The following is a 14,933-nucleotide window of genomic DNA, read 5'->3' as shown; positions in this document are numbered from 1 at the left end:
CGTGTTTTGTGCTTGCGTAGTAATTTATGTTTACCTAAGCACTGAAATGCTTCGTTTTCGGGAAAAAATTTCTGCATGCGAAAGCAAAGCAGGCACAATTTGCCAGTTTGCTGGGTCACCGCAGAGAGCCAAATCAGGGTGTGTGCCACCATTTCGCTCATAGCGAAGAGCTTACGGCCTTCGCTCAACGCGCCAGGCTGTGAAAGAAGGAGAGGTTTGAGCAATGTTCGTCTGAGCAGTGTCAAGCGCTCCAAGTTTTAACAGCAACCAGCTGCGGTTGATTTTCGTCAGATAATTATAGCATGCATGCTCACAGGTACGCCAGTGCTATCAGCATGATCTCTTGAATGCCTGAAACACACCGTGCTGCAGAAAAAAAAAAGAAGAGTGCTCGCATAAATGGTGTATAGAATGCTCACCTACGGGGCAGAAACGTGGAGGCTAACGAAAATGGTTCATCTTAAGTTAAGGACAACGCAGCGAGCCATGGAAAAAAAAATGATAGGTGTAACGTTAAGAGACCGGAAGCGGGCAGAGAGGGTGAGGGAACAAATGCGGGTTAATGACATCTTAGTCGAAATCAAGAGAAATAAATGGGCTTGGGCAGTACTGCGAAGGCAAGATGACCGCTTGTCCTTAAAGGTAACAGAATGGATTCCAAGAGAAGGCAAGCGTAGCAGGGGCCGGCAGAAAGTTAGGTGGGCTGACGAGATTAAGAGGTTTGCGGGCGTACGGTGGGCGCAGCTGGCAAAGGACAGGGTTAATAGGAGAGACATAGGAAAGGCCTTCACCCTGCAGTGTGCGTAATCAGGCTGATGATGATAAACGGGAACACGTATAATGTCCTGCGTCACTTGTTTCTGAACACATTTCTCACCTATTACACGTGTCTCGCAGTAGATGCACGTAAGCCTGGCTTGGTTGCTGCCGTTGAAGGATTTCTTTGGGGTGCCTTCTTCCTGCGGAGCAAAAATCTAAATTTTCATATTTGCTTGTGTGCTCTACAATTATAAATACGTTCATTCATTCCATTTGCGGCAGCCACATACCATTTTGAAACTACGCCAGGCTACATAGATGTGAAGTTATCCATCGGCATAACTTCCTCATTTATCTCGAATTACAGCAGGCTGCTAGTTCGGTAAGACTAAATACCCTAGGATAGTATAATGAAGGCATGGACCATGAAGGATGTTATCTTTAAATCAATGGAATGTACACTATAATTACCCTACGCTCTAGTTTCCAGCATTAAAAGGTCCGCTAAGATTCACGTTCAACAGTGCAGGACTGACCAGTGCATAAACTCCTTCGTCCCCAAAACTACCTAGGACAGGAAACATCTGGCCTTCCTCCGTCGTTTCTGCCAAATTCAAGGATGCACTAACCACTCCTGTTTTTTTTTCCTTGCTCTCTTTTTTTCGTTATCTTCCCACTCCTCTCTGTAACTCCTGATCGGCCCTGAGAGAAACAAAATGGCATGAAATGAACATCTGACTCTCATTAGGCGCCACTTCAAAATTTTCATCACTGACATGTTCCTGAACTACGCTGGACGTCACAATATGACGACCTTCTCATGTGGCAAGAGGCTTTTGATTTCCTTTTCCTGCAGTTGTCTTTGGCAGGGTAGCTAGTCACTGCTTCTCCTTCTGTTTATTTGCCGAAGCAACTACAAAACAGGTCGAGCGTGAAGCGACGAACGCAAAAAACCACAGCGGCCACGCGGGGCGTGAGTACAGCAGCGACGGCCTGCTCCCAGCTTCGCCTCCGCGCACGAATAGAGAAAGGCAGAACGCGAGGCCAGGGGCGGGGATCGTTCAGAAGACGAGATTTATGGCCTCCCCGTGGCAGCGCGGGAGTCTCTTGTACGAGCGCCCTCTGCCGGCACACAGTGCGAGCCCCAGTGTGGTGGTGTACGTGTGTGCCTAATTTCGATTTGTTCCGTTCCATTATGGAAGCGGCACGAATGGCCTGGGAACCGAGGCGGCGCAGTCCACGGAAACATGACCAACGCGACAGCAACCACGCAGCCATCCGCTACAGTCGAGGCCCGCCCAAAAGCTGGTCGGAACAGAAGCGGTGATCTCCGCCGCAGTCATCCCGCAACATTTCCTTTTTAGAACACATAGTAGGTTACTTCCAATTGTTCACTATTAGTCTATTGCCAGCTAGCTTTGACTTTATTATGCGTAATCACTCACACAGCAGCCCGAAGTATGTATATTTTGTTGTGGTATATTTTGTCGATAACCATAGGAGGGTTACCGATGTGTTGGTTATTCTGCGAAGCGGCAGTGAAGTCACCTTCATAGATTTCTCATACGCGATTTTCTTCCAGAAAATTATTTCTTCATGATCAGTGCCCGATCGTATCATGTGTCCTCCTTCTCATGCGTCTTCATTTCGAAGTATGTATTAGACTAATCATAACTTTGCGAACATTTTCACAAAAAAGAGCGGAGAAAACCGGCAGAATGTTTTCGACAGTGAACTGCAAAAAGCTACGCTTTTATGGACCAGTCCTTACCCCAAAATGTGCGAGACAGAAGGCATTTTAGTGAAGAATACAGATTTTAAGCTGGAAAATAATGCAAATCTTACATACGAAACCCATGCTTAACCTCATCTTTTTTACGAAAAAACTCGAACAAATACATGGTGTGAATAGCACCACTTCCTCCAAGAGTCACTTATAAATCCACCACTCTTTAAAACTACCATCATAATGCTCTGTTGTGGAGAATGATAAATGGAGAGAAAGGCTCCACCAGAGAAATGAAACAATAAATGCAATACGATTGGTGATATTCTGGTCACAAATTTAGAAAGGAAGATTATCATATTCCGATGAAAGGTTTAGCTTGTTTAAGGAGGCCGATGTCAGCATAACATCCCACCAGCGATATGTGCGTGTCCTTTCTGCTACTCTCTAATCAATTATCTTTAAGGTAAAATTGATTATAATGCTAATATATCATTGCTCAAGACCACAAATAAAATTGCCAAAATGACCTGTTTTCCTTCGTTTCGATGACTGTTGCCTTGGGGATAAATGGCGGCGGTGTTGTGAATTGCAGATCCAAGGACGTGACATTCATCGCAGCTTTCAATGACGTTTTAGTAGCTACGTACATGTTGAGGTAGGAACTGGATTATTCCTCCGTATGTCTATATGGGTGTCATAAATTTTTTCGCAGTGTTTTAACAGAACCGCAGTACTTTCACGGATTGACGACCTTTCCTAAACGGCACAAAGTCTTTTACAAGCGTTGTGTTGAAACGAAGATTGTGAAAGCTTGTATTTAAGCTATGAGGGAGTAATTGAGGAACCCTCCTTCGTAGGTGTGGGTCATGTGACATTGTGTTGATATGGCTGGAAACTCCAGAGAGCATCCTTTTGTCCCTGTTGGAGCGGAATTCCTTCCGGTTGTGGGGCGTCAGATTTTCTGAAAAATATTTTATTTCGATATGCTCGCGGCCTATAGGGCGCAGGGCATACTACCAGACTCCATCAAGACGCTATTGTGGCCGCAGGGCAGTGCGAGCACTCGTGAGCGAACTTTGGTGAGCCTCTGTGCATTCCTCGAACACACGGGCTTGACGTCCCGTCTGTTCTCCGTCAGGTAGTTACACGCAGTGACCGAACACTCCGCGAGTTCTACCTTGAACGATTAATAACTGGACGCCCCACTCCAGTTGTAACCAACACAGTGCTGTGCGCGTGTGTGATTTAATTCCTCTAAAATGAACTAATCACGCGCACAACCTGGACACATTTCTTATTGTGTAAATAGTTTGTACATATTACTTCTCCCTCTATCCTCTCTTCCTGTCCCCTCACCTCTTTCATTTCATTTCTCCATTCTGCCTGCTATCCTTTATTTCCGCTGCCCCAGCTCAGGTGCTTCAGTATCGATGGCAGATGCCGGGGCTAGCAAAAATCTTTTCCTTCCTTTTTACTATTATTTTTAATAAAACCACTACCACCACATTTTCATCGCAGAAAATGCAGAAAATGCTGCAGAGTGAACAGCAGAGCTGGCTAAATAACGCAAGTAGCCAACATCACGCGCGAAAGATTTGTGTTTCGATGTCATGTCCGGCCTTTGTCAAAAGTAACCGGCCCACAGGGTATGTCATGATGCCGTAAAGCAGAGCAGCTACGGCATCCTTGGAGCTGCGCAGCTCTGCAGAGGTGATGACTAGGAACTCACTCAGCCTCCCTGGACTGGCAGCTACTTGGTGTCCGCTAAGCGCCCTGCGGACCGGACACTTCGCAAAGATTGTAAACGTTATAGAAATTTCGCTGTCCGGCTTTGCAGTCGGTGAACAGGCCTATCACCCGCTGGCAAGCGGAGTGCATTAAAAACTGCTTCCTTGATTCCGTGGATGTCTGCCTGCACGGAAGACGTCACTCGCGGAAGGCAATAGGAGCGTCTTTTTCGCCACCAGAGGGAACATCGGCAGCACAGGAGAACCTCTATCTATTCCCATTCTCCCTTCCCTTGGGGGCAAGCTCCAAGGAACCAAGCTCCTGAAACCAGTGTGCGATTATATCCACGAACATATAAAATTGCATCAGGTAGATTCCTCAGCTATAATTAGAAATCACTGCTTTTCCATTTCCGTTTTTTTTATTCTTTTCCGAATTTTTATCCACATTTAAGTCTAGGACAAAATTATCCAATTACTTCACTGCTTACCCATTTGTGCGTTTGTATAATCAATGCACCCTGCCCTGTCCCCCGCCGTGGGTATGAGCCATTAAGCCCAAGGTAAACATCATCATCATCGTCAACTGTGTTGTGAACAGCAGCTGTAAGTGAACATGTTGGTCTCCGCAAAGGACGTCGCGGTTATATAAACCACAGCAATTTGAATTGCTGCCTTAGAAATCTCGTTCTTCGTAACAATGCGAGATCGACGCAGTTTTATTTGAAGAGCGCAGAATATCCAAGGCGGAAAAGATGATGAATGGCGTAAGGTGCGGCCGCTTTTTGGGATGGGAAGAGGCAGTGTTTCATAACTTGGCTAAATATTGTAGTCTTTCTCCGCAGTGGTATTCTGGAGACTTTGTCGCTGTACACGTCTGTTTAGGACTAAGTGCACCCTTTCTGTGTATAACTTCAAAAGGTTGCAACCAACACACACGCAAGATGAGGCACCGCAGCTCCGGATAAGGAAAAGAAAGGCGATTGGGAGTAAAAGTAATTTCGACACGACTCCAGGCGGCGGATTTTTTCCATCAGTTCCCCGTTCTCCACGGCAGCCGTCGGATACACTGCGGCGCGCAGTGCATGTCATGCATCTCCTCGTGTGTCACGACCGCGGAGAGTCCGGGGAACGCAGCGTCCCGCGGGGCCAACTGCGGCTGCTCGGTTTTGATTTACGGCCCTGCTCCGAGTTGCCGCCACGCGAGAAGCAAACATTTCGACAGCGCTGTGGCGACATCGACGCTGTCGTGTGATGGGCTCTGCAGCTCCGCCCGGCGAGTATTTATCAAGCGGCTGCCTCCCTTGCTGTCCGTCCGACGCAGGCGACGCCGCGCAAGAAAATAGGAATGCCACGATTCGTCTCGCTTCCTTTGTTCGTGCTCAAGGTACCACCAAAGCCGAAACAATTGGTGGCGAGGAAGATACAAATGAAATGACGGCGCTCCTGAAACGGTCGGCATAATCGTAGATAAGAGGACGGCGGGCGGGGTATCGCATGGGGTGGTGCTGCCGCGGCTTTGTGCGCAGCTCGCGAGCAGCAGCCTCGGCGCGCTTTTTCGCAAGCATCTTGTTCGTTTTGCTGCTGTGCTTGGCACTGTACGCGCGGTCATTCATGCGGCAAGCAAATTCGCCTTCCCAATCCCTCATGGCTAAGGAATCTTTATGGTTTTCGTACCATGTATTTGCCAGTCCTTCCAGGGCGACAAAAACGTGGCCTACTTTAGTGGGGTCATCTTAGTTCCCTAACACTGCAAACTGGTCGAGCCAGCCATCGGCATCCCCTCCCTATGAGCCACTGAAGGTTGGCGGCACTCGGTGCCGGTGCAAAATAAAAGAAGCTGGAGTTCCAGGAGGAGCAATGCTCGATGCAAAAGCTTCAATCTTTTGCCAGGTCTTGTCTGGCAGGGGCCAAACTCGGACTGAATTTAATCTAGTCGACGGCTCGCTCCATGGGCTCGTATTAGCTCCTTCGGTCTCGAACGAAGAGGCCTGGCGTCGCGACTTGTGGCGGTGTCCGGAAAACAAGCCGTCAGATGAAACATACTCTGCGTGTTCAGTGCCATACAGTCAGCACACCTGCCGCTTTCAAACAACTTTCAATCAGCGAACTAAATACAGCGTTCTTCGTATTACTTTTGCATGCCGCAGCCGTTCGGGCATTCGCCTCGGGGGAATTTTCGATGCGGACTAAGAAAGCCTCACCCGGTAGCTAATTTACGGCCGGATCGGCCTCATCTCTTTCTTTCTCCTGCTCTGCTCACTCGCTTTCGTTCAATGCGTTCCCTCCCTCCACTTCCGTCGTCTTCCGCTGCTCTGTAGGAGGAAGAGGAAGAAGAGGAAAAAGAAGTGCCTGCAAAGGAGGGGGGACGTCGCCCGAAGCAGCCCGCAATGTCTCGCTCGTTTTCTTAAGTATCATTTTATATTCACTGCCCGCCTCGCAGCCGTGCTTGCTTCTTATCTTTTTAAACGCATGATCGAGACCCACCCACGGGCATCTTTAATTAATTTGAATGCAAATAAACAATCGGCAGGGACTTAGCCTGCGGCCACCGTCCCCCCAATAGCTGCCCCGATCGTGAAGAATACTGTTCGGTTCATTTTATTAATGCAACGTGCCGAACGCCAAAGAACTGCTTCTATCTGCACAAGAGTGAATCTGCAGGTGCGCCCACTTCTCCCGCAGCTTGCTTGCACAGAGGTGCCAAACAAACGGAGAAGCTGTCTTGGTCGATGTGCATCATGTCCAGGTGGAAGCCTAATCCTTCAAGCTCGTTTCTCGCCTAACGACCCTTGTTGAATCGTGGTCTGCTCACTCCGCGAAAGAACCTGGCTCCGGCGAAAAGTATTCACTCCAAATATGTGTCTCTAAAACTTCTGTACAGCAAGCAAGCATAAAGTACAGTGAACGGCTTTGTAAGATCCACGCATGAACTGTGGCTAGCTATGGCTGTTCGGGGAACACCAGCGTGATCGTTCCGATCATCCAGCTGATTTATCGGCTTAACTGTATCTTACAAGCTGGCCTTTAATCGATTCCGCAGTGGGCCGGCCGCTGTTTTTGGTAGTGATTAGGTTCATGTACGTTAAGGGCCAAACTTACCCAGTTTGCAGTGTGAGGATCGTCTAGTTCAGATTGTGCAAGATCCCGTTTGGCGACGGAAGCTTAGCGAGTGGCGTTGATTGGTCTTAGATGCCCTTGCGCCAAAAACACCAGCTTTATCACGAGACTTAGCCAGTGGAGGTGTTAAACGTTTTATTCAATGAAGAGATTTGCGCCCCCTGAACCGCGAGGTGCCCTTAGTTCAAGGCTTCTGCAGCCTTAGCTGTTTGCAGTAGCCGCTGCGCCCGCTGTACCAGCTGTATTTGGTACTGTAGGCTTGAGCTAGAGAGCATAGCGGTGATTACCACTTAGGGACTGGCTAGAAGCTTATCATCGATTACTGATACTAAGCGCTACGCGCTCCCGGCTTTTTGTTTCTCAAGCTGTTCGCATATCGTCTCCATGAAGCCATGATGCCTGGGGATCTTGACTGGTAAAGAAAAAATGCCTTCAAAACACTTTTGGAAGCTCCAGCTTTTCTACTACTCCTTCACTTTGACCCTTTGGGGCATGAATCGGAGTTGCTCCTGCATTTCAACAGAAAGAGTTGCTTTGAAATAAAAAAGGAGAGGACACTTAAGCTCCGCCTTAAGGACATGATGCGATAGCGTAGTAGATTAGGCTTTCTATTCTGAGCAGTTTGACACCATTGAACGCATTTTCATTTTATTCAACTGTTTATATTAATTCATTAATCAATTTCATACTCTAAATTTTCTTAATTAGCATCATCAAGCTTACATTCACAGCGCAAAGACAAACACGGACTTGAGGGGAGACACCACAAAGCGCCGACTTCAAGAACGTTTATTGCTGCGCGCAGCAACTACATATAGCATACAGCGGGCATGCGCAGCAACGAAAAGGAAAGTCATGTGAGACTGGTAGCAGCGCCAAACCGCAAGGGAAACACATCATCATAGGTACAAAGAAGAAAACATAAAGCTAAAACATAAAAGTCAGGACGCAAACAAGAACAAAAAAACCATGATACCCTAGTTGGAAATTCCTAAGACACGACGTTCTTTATCACCTGACAACACCGAAGGGGTGCTGAGATCTCATTTTTCTGCAATCTCACCAGCCTCAGCGAACTCCCTGGCAGTTTTGCTGACATACTTATGAAGGACTGTTGTTCATTTCAAAAAGGGACCACGCTCCTTACACTGTTGGCAATCACGGCCGTGTATGCCTGGATGACGGGATGTCCCGATGACACTATTGCTGTGTTCCATGAGCCTCTCGTTTAGACATCTGCCAGTTTGGCCAATGTAGGCTCGGACACAGGGCAAAGGTATAGAGTAGACTACGTTTTTTGCGCACTCTACAAATGGCTGCCTGTGCCTAACTGTGCAGGAATCGCTGCCAGTAATGGTGGAATTTACCCTCTTGCACAGTTTCGACAGCTTCTCTGGTGCGGAAAACACCACATGCACACCTGCTCTTTTCCCTATCTTTTTGAGCTGGTGGGCGATGGTGTGCATGTAAGGTAGTACCGCCACATTTTTCCTCCATATTTGTCAGCCCCGCCGGTGTCTGGTGCTACTTCCCTGCTTACTTTGAGCATGTTCTCGGCAACCGATAACAAGAGTGAACATGGGTAGCCAGAGCAGCTCAACCGGGTCGCCTGGCTAGAAAACGCATAGTCCAGTCGACGCTCACATGATTTAGTAAGAGCACTGCAACAGCAAGTCTTTACAATTGCCCGTTTCACTAGTTTTGAGTTGGCTGAACCAAAAGGAAGGACAGGCTCGTTTCCTCGCGGTTCATAAGCCCAACACACATGGTCAGCAGAAAAATAAATGCCCAGATCAAGAAATCTGATGAATTTGTTCACAGCCTCTTCATGCGTCAAGATTAGTGGATGAAGGCATTCGGAAAACATAGGCAAGATACTGAACACGTTAGCCTGATCTGACATACCCTGTGCGTTGGTGCGTTGCTTTTGCAGTGCTCTTACGAAATCATGTCAGCGTCGACTGGATTATGCGTTTTCTAGCCAGGTGACACGGTTGAGAGGCTCTGGCTACCCATGTTCACTCTTGTTATCGGTTGCCGAGAACATGCTCAAAGAAAGCAGGGAAGTAGCACCAGACACCGGCGGGGCTGACACATATGGAGGAAAAATGTGGCGGTACTACCTTACATGCACACCATCGCCCACCAGCTCAAAAAGATAGGGAAAAGAGCAGGTGTGCATGTGTTTTCCGCACCAGAGAAGCTGTCGAAACTGTGCAAGAGGATAAATTCCACCATTACTGGGAGCGATTCCTGCACTGTTAGGCACAGGCAGCCATTTGTAGAGTGCGCAAAAAACGTAGTCTACTCTATACCTTTGGCCTGTGGCCGAGCCTACATTTGCAAAACAGGCAGATGCCTCAACGAGAGGCTCATGGAACACAGCAATAGTGTCATCGGGACATCCCGTCATCTAGGCATACACTGCCGTGATTGCCAACAGTGTAAGGAGCGTGGTCCCTTTTTGAAAAGAACAACAGTCCTTCATAAGTATGTCAGCAAAACTGCCAGGGAGTTCGCTGAGGCTGGTGAGATTGCAGAAAAATGAGATCTCAGCACTCCTTCGGTGTTGTCAGGTGATAAAGAACGTCGTGTCTTAGGAATTTCCAACTAGGGTATCATGGTTTTTTTGTTCTTGTTTGCGTCCTGACTTTTATGTTTTAGCTTTGTTTTCTTCTTTGTACCTGTGATGATGTGCTTCCTTTGCGGGTTGGCGCTGCTACCAGTCTCACATGACTTTCCTTTTCGTTGCTGCGCATGCCCGCTGTATGCTATATGTAGTTGCTGCGCGCAGCAATAAACGTTCTTGAAGTCGGCGCTTTGTGGTGCCTCCCCTCGTGTTCGTCTTTGCGCTGTGAATGTAAGCATGAAGTACCAACTCGCCCAGCAACTGATTTTACCATCATCAAGCATTGCCTTTTCATTCTGAGCATTCTGAAACATTTGAACCCCCATGTTTTCCATTTTTATTATTTATTTATTTAATTATTCAATTATTTACAATGATTTCATTAATCCGCCATCGAATATCGTACACCAATTAATCATCAATCACTAGAACCACAAATTATCATGGTACGATGTTTTACTGAGCCCCCAATTATTTCCGACACGAGCTGCCGACTACTCCTACCACGACTGTTTTTCGACCGAACAAGCTGTATACGCTATCTCGTAAAATAAAAAATAATCGCAGTGCAAAGTTCGCAATGGTGCCGTAACACCGACAGCTGTACGAAGAGCGCATATGGTTTTCTTTGGGAGCCGTCAGCTTCAGAATAGAGGCGACGATGCACCGATGAGTTGCGCCAGATGCCCATCACCATGCCTCCGTATAGGCTTCTGGTCAACTACGCCAGTTCTAGCAAAACAGCCGCACTGTGTCTATGTGGGAACCCTGGCTTGCCAAACGGTTTGAAACTGCCACTGAAATTCGGTTCTCGCACTCTTGGTCCGCCATTGGAGTGGAATCGACCCGAAAAAACAGGAACAGTACTTCCTCCAAAAGAGCCCTGAATATGTCATTGGAGTCCCTCAGTAGTAAAACGAGAAAGGTAGACAGAGAGGAAAAACTCGGAGTACGCTTACGATCGTGCAACGCGAGATCCAGGGACAGTCGGGTAGTTGTTTGTTTGACGTGCAGTTAAATGACTCGCATGAGTAGGCGTCGAAAACGGGAACAGAAATAGACATGGGAGACGCGCACTACCGCTGAATTTCACAGTACACCCCTCATGCTGTTGTTCTGGGGGCGGTAATAACATTTTGGGTTTTGTAGCCTCCATTGTTCTGTGTCCTTTGTGAATATGTTCTCGACGCACTTCACTTGAAATGTGCTTTATGGGCTGAAGTCAGAACATTTCTAATATAATCTCATCGTGTTCGCGTTCGCCAGATTATTGTCCCTTTAAAAAAAACTGAGCACTGAGTTCACACCAGGCTCTTTATTCCTCCTTTCTCTTGAGGGAACTGACGTTCGTTGAGGAGTCTTTACTTATAATCGTGCAACGTATGTGGCTCATTATCTAACCTGACCCCGGCGCATTACGTTTCTTTACTGGCCCTGGGTCTTACCCATCAAAAAAGCCTCAGCGCGACTAAGTTGCTCGGACATGTTCATTCCTTGTAATTCCGCATTCTATCTGATTATCTTGAGCACCAGCTGCAGCATCGCATCCTGACGATTGTCACTGCGAAGCGACACCGTTTAAAGTGGATTTCATTTATAAATTGGTTCCGAAGCTTGCACAGAAAGACATGATTCAAAGCAGGGCAGAGCCTTCCTCTATTGACTCGATCGTAGCCACGTGCAGCTTCGAGACGATAAACCTCACTTACCTGGACATACTGTGGGCAATGTCCATTGAATCTTTTGTTCGCGAAAACAAATTTTGGCAAGAACAGCTTTTTCTGTAAGACGTTCAAGGAATGGAACGCTTTACTGCCATGAGTTTCCCGTCCAACAGCCTATGAAAACAAGTGGAATGTCGTTTTTGTAAGAATAATGTGCCGTGAATTGCGTGTTTAGCCTTCATTTCAGTCCCTTTTATTGTGTTGGAAGTACCAGCAACGTTCCCCTAAACACGGCGGGTACGGTGTGCGAAGCCTCATCGTGTGAAGCCGCACTAGTACCACTCATCACCAGTAAACCCACCTTTACCCGCCAGAAGCCCACGCAAAAGCGGAACAAATATCCAAAGGCGCAATGAGAAGGCGATCAATGACGTGATAGCCAATGGGTTAATGCTCATAAATGCAGAATTTGGCGATCTGTATTTAACATTCATTCATTCATTCATTCATTCATTCATTCATTCATTCATTCATTCATTCATTCATTCATTCATTCATTCATTCATTCATTCATTCATTCACTTCTGGCGCAGTGGTGCAGCGGTTAAGAGATGCGCAACTGTCCCGCGATGGTAGGTGTTGCCACCGGTGAAACATATGCGATACAGGTTGCTCTTCCCAGCAACCTCTCGGGACCAATCTTTAATTTAAATACCGTCTGCAATGGTGGGCAGTTAGGTCACAGTCCGGTGAGCAGGTTGTGATGACGCCCCTAGGTCACGTGACCTTGCTGGCCTACCTAAACCCGTAGGTTGCTTTTCTGGCGATATTTCGGGTATTTTTCGCTCAGTGTCAACGATCCCGACGCCGACACCGACGACGTCGCATTTTTTGCAACACGAACTTTTTAACGCTGTCGTGTTTAAACTCTCCAAGACGTACGGTAAGCGATTTACGCGTATAGTTACATCTGCGAATTATCACCTTATTTGACTTCCACGCATGAAAGCACGTGAGCCTAGCGTTCACTTCCAGTAGTATGATCTGGCGCAATAGCCTAATAACAATTATATATGCTATGATTGACATTGACGCGCCCTTCAGGCTCCCCAATGCTACTACAACCGCTAATTACAGCGCAGATTTCTCGCATCCCGTCGTATGGTCGCCCACCGCTTATTCTTTTCGTTTTGCCGTAAGGCCCCTTCTTGTTTAGGATGCCGTCGTACTGTACTCTAGAGCCTAGCGTCATCAGATGCCAAGCAAGACGCAGCATAATGTTTCTCAACTGATCCGTCTACACTGTTCCCAGAGTCTGGCGCTTTCCCTTACCGCATGAGCACCGAGGTTAGACAGCTTCGGAATAGGTGTCTGCCGAACACGCCCTGTGATCAGCTCGCGCACTGGTGCTGTCGAGGGCTCTTGCTGCGTAAGTCGGTAGTGAAACTCGCTGGCACTGTAGAACTGTCGGCGGGTGAAAATGGCCGCATCCATTATTGCAGTGAATGCGGGAATCGCGTACTGGTGGACATCGCACGCTCTTATATATAGCTTGTGAACCGATTCGACTGCTCTTCCAAACGCCTTTGGAGGCACTTGCCTGCCAAGACCGGCTGCACTTATTTTTGGGCAATGGATTTCATTATTTCGAACACTGATACCACGTTGCACTCATTTCCACAAGCCCTTCCAATTATGGGAGGAGAAACAGCCGAGGTATACGAGATCGTAACGGCGAAGTAAATTATGAACGATTGACGAATGGAACGCCCTGCCTCTACGAGTGATATTGGCTGTTGATTATGACAAGGCACTCTGTGAGCTATTTTAGATATATGTACTACATTAGACAATTTTGTTGTTCTGTATTTTACGATGTAGCTGCTCTTGTACTGAGATAATGTATTTTCTGCCCTCTCTGCCTGGGCTCAAATGAGGGTCTGCAGTATTCTGGAAATAAATAAATAAAAATAAATGAGGCGAAGGTTTCTTGTTTCCCCTTGCCAGTTCTTGCTGTCATTTCAGCTGCATGCCCCGCCTGCTAGTGTCGTGATGCGATAGTTAAAAACTATCACGATTAAATGTGTTTACATTAGTCTTGCCGCTCTTCCAGTTCGCGTTCGTTGCGTCCATTTCTCTTGGTTACTGGAGCTCCTATCTCTTCCTTCCGGGCCATTTGCCTTGCTGTATTCGTAAAACTGCGAAGAGTTCTGTCTCCACGCAAGGTCGTGCATACATGAATATCGCTGTAGGGTGATAACATTCGTTTACCGAGGAGCGGCTGAGCCATTATGCTCTGTTAATTTTTCCTGCCAAGTGAAAGAAGCTCAAAACCTTTAGCATGCGTGCCGCGGTGTCCAGGAAGTCTTGCTTCTCAAACCACCGTGAAAATACCGCTAATGGCTCCGTTCCCTTGCTCATAGCTGCGCTACCGAAGCAGGCCTCTTTGCGTATGCCCCTCTTGTTCTTTGTCCCACCCATTAGGTGTGCGCTCGGTATGCGGGCCCGTTTCTGACCGACCTAGCTTAACCTCGTTAATCAATATTCAGGCCACCTAAATTGTGCCATGTTTTATTCAGTGTTTTCGCGTTTCCTTCTGAATTCAAACGACATCCAGTTTTGTAGTTGTCTGTTCTTTTTTTTTTTCATTTTGAATCGGGACTGCTCGCTTCCTTTTGCTGCTGTTTTTTGCAGTGACCCGTGATGGAAAAACATAAGTGCGGCATTCGTTTCCAGTTTCCGTTTTCAGCAGCTGTATAGCCGTTTATTTGATCTTTTTTTTTTGTTCAATGCGCAACACCAGTAAGGGAACTGTAATTTTGGGAAAGGTGAAAAAATATTGTCCAGCACAAAGGACGTTTGTATATTTGGGCGGCAGGGTAACTGACCCAATTGCCAAGAACTGGGGACAGCTCCCAGCCAACTTTCTAAGCCTAGTGTACTATCACGTTCTGTTCTGCAACCACTCAGTCCTTCTCTTTCTTTATTACGTCAGGGATGAAGACAACAAGCTATTTTTTTTTTTCAAAGTCATGCGCCACGAGGTGGCAACCAAATGAACTAGAAGCCTTTTTTCTGTTATTCCTTGTAATGGCTTGACAAAACTTATTGAACAGCGCGCCTACCCGACGACAAAGCAGAAAACGACATGGCCACTGTCTTACAACTCAACGTTTAATAATTTAAAACGCTCTCATGAGCAAAAAAAATTAAGAAAATTACACGAAATAGTTAAGACGGCAAGGGCTAAACAGGACACCGGAATCTCATTAACGTGCTTTCAGTGCTTTGGAGAATCCCTTCGC

This window comes from Amblyomma americanum, chromosome 9 (genome assembly GCF_052857255.1).
Source record: "Amblyomma americanum isolate KBUSLIRL-KWMA chromosome 9, ASM5285725v1, whole genome shotgun sequence".
NCBI classification, from domain to species: Eukaryota; Metazoa; Arthropoda; class Arachnida; order Ixodida; family Ixodidae; genus Amblyomma; species Amblyomma americanum.
This window is presented reverse-complemented; position numbering follows the sequence as displayed.